The sequence below is a fragment of the Apium graveolens genome, chromosome 3, assembly GCF_009905375.1.
Source record: "Apium graveolens cultivar Ventura chromosome 3, ASM990537v1, whole genome shotgun sequence".
Lineage (NCBI taxonomy): Eukaryota > Viridiplantae > Streptophyta > Magnoliopsida > Apiales > Apiaceae > Apium > Apium graveolens.
Window position 1 is genome coordinate 238780272 of NC_133649.1, and position 4515 is coordinate 238784786.

Genomic DNA, 4515 nt, shown 5'->3' on the forward strand with positions numbered 1-4515 from the left:
ACCTAGAAAAGTCAAAGACAATTATAGAGAACTCAGAGATCTCGATAAGCCATTATACTTATCGAGATGTAAGTTCTCTATAGATTAAACTGGAGATCTCGATATGAAGCTCAAGTATAGAATGCAGACAAGTTTAATATTCAATATTATCAATCAACAAACGATCTAATCAGTTAGATTGAAAAGTCTACAAAAGCAGCTTGAAGAGTGCAAGATCAAAGGCCAAGATTAAATGACAAATGAAAGTCACATATTCACAAGATTTGCAAAGATACACTAAGCCATAAATAGAAAGCTTTAGAGATAACTTAAAGTAGGATTTAGTACATTCTATTGCATGATGTGTAAACCTGTGTTTACTAATCTATAAAGTAAATAATGGTCCTTTGCTTTTAAATTATATCAAATAGATCTAGTTTTTCTTGTAACTCTCTCAAGGAAGAAACTGAGTTCTTTACTAACATATAACCCATGATTTGTAGCAAAACACTAGCTTGATTTTAATACAAAATTAAGTGAGTTTTGAAATATTGTGTGCACTATTTAATTTTAGTTAACATAATATTACTACATTTTTAATCTACTTTGTTTACCAAGTAACAAACATTCAAAAGTCTTAAAAATATACAAAACACATTCACCCCCAATCTGTGTTGTATTCATTACCTAAAAACATCTAATGTAAAATTATGAATATATTTGAATATTGGGCCAAGTCCCAAAAATATCGTACAACCGGTCAGTTAGTATTTTGAAACATATTATCAGTTGACTTAATCGTATAAAGACATCAAAAAATTAATTTTTACTAATATGAGATTTTACAAAAAAAATCTTATTGGTAACATGTTCATGTCGAACTTGTAATTTAAATTTACTAAACCTAGAAAGTGACGATGTACTTTCGACCAACCGGGTCATGTAGTTAAATTTCGAGTATTTTTTTTAAAATGTGTAAAGTAATTTTGATACATATTATCAATTGACTTGATTTTATAAAAACCTCAAAAATATTAATTTTTATTGCCATAAAATATTACAAAATTTCTCCTTATTGGTAAAATTTTCTCGTTCAACTCATAATTTAATTTAAACCTAGATAGTGACGTTATATTTTCGATCGGGGCATGTAGTCATAATGGGTCAAGTTCTGATTTCGAATTTGAAATAGATTGAAATATACTGACTATTTATGACCCTAACCTATCTAAATATGTATTACACATATATATTCTTTATATATAAGTGTATCTATTTTCAACATTTTTAAAAAAAATTAATTATATGTAAAATTTAATTATTTATTAGAAATATATATATTAAAAATGCACAAGACATATTTTTTAACTAAATTTTTTTAATAATAAGGTAATGATCCGTTTATATACTATGATTAACTTTATATCTTAAATTCAATTATTTAAAACCAACTCTACAAATATTCCAATAATTATTTTTTTAACAAAACGAGAAATGAAAGAGTGCCCAAAATACTCCACTTTTGAGATTCAACTGCCCATAATATTAAAAGGCGTGAAACAGTGCCTGAAATACCCACTGAATACGCATTTGTGACATGCGCATTCATTTTTTAAAAGAACAACAAAAAATATGCATCTATAAGAGGCGCATTCCTTTATATTTTTTAATGGAATACGCATTCTGAGAATGCGTATACACTAAAAAACAAAAGTGAATACGCAATCCCCAGATGCGTATTCCTTGGGCATTTTGGGCGGAACATCCTCCTGATTGGTATTTTAGGCATTTTCCCCTCAAATGTTGGGTATTTTGGTTTTTCACCCACCAGTAATTATGTTTAAGTTAAATAAATTATCACTACTTACGACAATCACATATTATATGTATGATTAAAAACACAACTAACAATATGGTGTAGTGGTAAGAAGATGTTCATGTGAATATGAAGACTTAGGTTCAATTCCCACAAACAAATTTTTTTATATAAATATTAAGTAGAAGTGCAAAATTGTCAATTAATTGAGAATAAATAATCTCACTAATTATATCCCCTTGTTCTTTATGTGTATTATTAAAAACACAAGTAACAATATGGTGTACTGGTAAGAAAATGTGCATGTTAATATGAAGACTTAAGTTCAATTCCCAAAAATAACATTTTTTATATAAATATTAAATAGAAGGGCAAAATTGTCATTTAACTGAGAATAAACAATCTCACTAATTTTATAAGTTGTAATTGAAATTTTAGTTTGTGTAGGGTTTTTTAATATTTATAATTAGGATATTATTCTAAAAGTATTATTAATTTATTAAAAAAAATTAGGGTTAAAAAAAGAAAAAGAAATAAGAGTTAGGATTTTTAAAAAAAAAGAGTTACATTAGTTTTATCATATGAGAGAGGGGGGGTTTTGGATTTGGAGTCTAATTCATTAGGATTCTTGTAATTGGGTTTTCTGAATTCATTGGTTAGCATTCTTGATTATTAAGCTTGGAGGTATTGATGTTGTTATTCCCAAACAGTCTAATAACAGAATTACAGAAGGGGGGTTGAATGTAATTTTAGGTTTCTTTTCGAAATTTAAGAAACTACTTTATCAAAATATATCAGTATTTGAATATGCAAGTGTGCGGAATGAAATATAAATGTATTCAAAATACAAAGTTACTAAACATAAAGATTAAAACTTTCTGGTGGATTGAACTTTCCTCCAGAGATATATATTGATTGAGAACTCTGTGATGCAAGAATGCATACATTTGCTTAGAAGTAAATTTTCAAAGAGAGAACTAAGAAATTCTTAACAGATTATGCCTTATCTATTTCTCAGTTCTTTTGATCGATTTTTTTCTACTTGCTACTCCTTGTTTATATATCACCAAGTTACATGTGAAGAAGACAAATAAATAAAACAAAACTTTCTAAGTCTAATCACATGTTTCTTCATTTTTCCATCCAACATCTTTGTATTTCTTCAAGTTAGCATGGAAATGGAAATGCTTATTTATTCTCAAAATCCTGCTAATAGGCTGCCACATTCATTTTGTATACAATCAACCCTTGTGACTATCAAGTCACTATCAACTCCTATTTGAATTTATTATCCACCAAGACTCTGTTAGATCATCCATTGAATGAGACTTGGGTCATCCGTCGAAGCCTTATAGAAACATCCGTTGAAAGTATTTCCATAACAGTTGACTCGATTTCACTTATGCAAAATTACAAGGCATCTAATATATATAATTAGCCAACCTATTTTACATATCATTCTTGTAGTCAACATGACTTAGAATATCCTACAACTTCTAGTTCTCTAAGGAATTACAGTATACAGGAATGTGCTACAAAAACTTATTTAAACATAAGATACTCTTTCAACGGATGACAGAATAAGATTATCCGTTGAAAGCTACAAAAACACTTAATTAAATCTACTAAGGTGTTTTGATAAAATATCATCAATCCTACAATATATTCCTAATAATCTCCCCTAATTTATGTTTTCTAGAACTGTAGGCATAAATTTAGAAGGACTTGATGATAACAAAACACCCTATACAAAAAGATCATCCAATAGCAGATAAAATGATAAGTGCTGCAATTTTTATTGGAAGTTGACAAAATAAAGTTCACACAAATCTTACAAGCTTTGTTCAAGGTGCTCCTCTAGTCTGAGCAAATTGATCTTTTCTCCTTGAATGTCTAGTCTTCTTTCCCAGTTTTTTATTGTTCTCTTCTATCCGGTGTCGGAGTTGTCTATAGAACTCAGATTCATCTTCATTAGATTGATCCAGCATCTCCTGCATCTTCTTGAGAGTTTCATTGCTTGAAATCTTTAGCTGGTCTTCTAATCAGAAAAATCTTCTCGTGTTATTTTCATCCTTGAACTCCATTAACCAATATAGCCTCAAGTGCACTCTATTCCCAGTATAAGGAATGGTTAAGACTCTTGGTAGAGCACTTGGTCTCTCCATCTTTGTCTTATTTGTTCAATTTTGTTAAGTATCTTCTTTTTTGCCACCATGGTGAATCCAAAATCTTTCTTGATTGCAGAGAATACTTTTACTAAGATAAAGTAGCCTTCATTGATAATCCTATGAAGAGGCTAAGTAAATTCCTTTACACCCTTGTATCTAAACACTAATCTTTATGGGAGTCTGTTATGGGCATCAATAGCTCTCACTTCATCCAGCTCATCCAAGTAAAGATTTATGTCTGAAAACTCCTTTACATCACAAATAAAGAGCTGATCACCTTTGTTGGCTTGGGTTTAGATAAGGTTTTGGATTGAAATGGGATAGATTTGACTGGATTCTTTGGTATGTTCTTTCTTCTTTTAGAGGAGTTTGGTAGTGGGATGTTTAGCTCTATAATAGGTAGGCTTTCCCAGTCTATTGGTTCATCCTTAGGAATGATTGGCTCACCATGAAAGCTCACACCAGGATGGACCTTGATTTCAACTTGCTCAATTATAGGCATAGTTGGTTGATTAGTAGTAATAGACTCGGTTAGCTTTGGTTCTTCCTCTT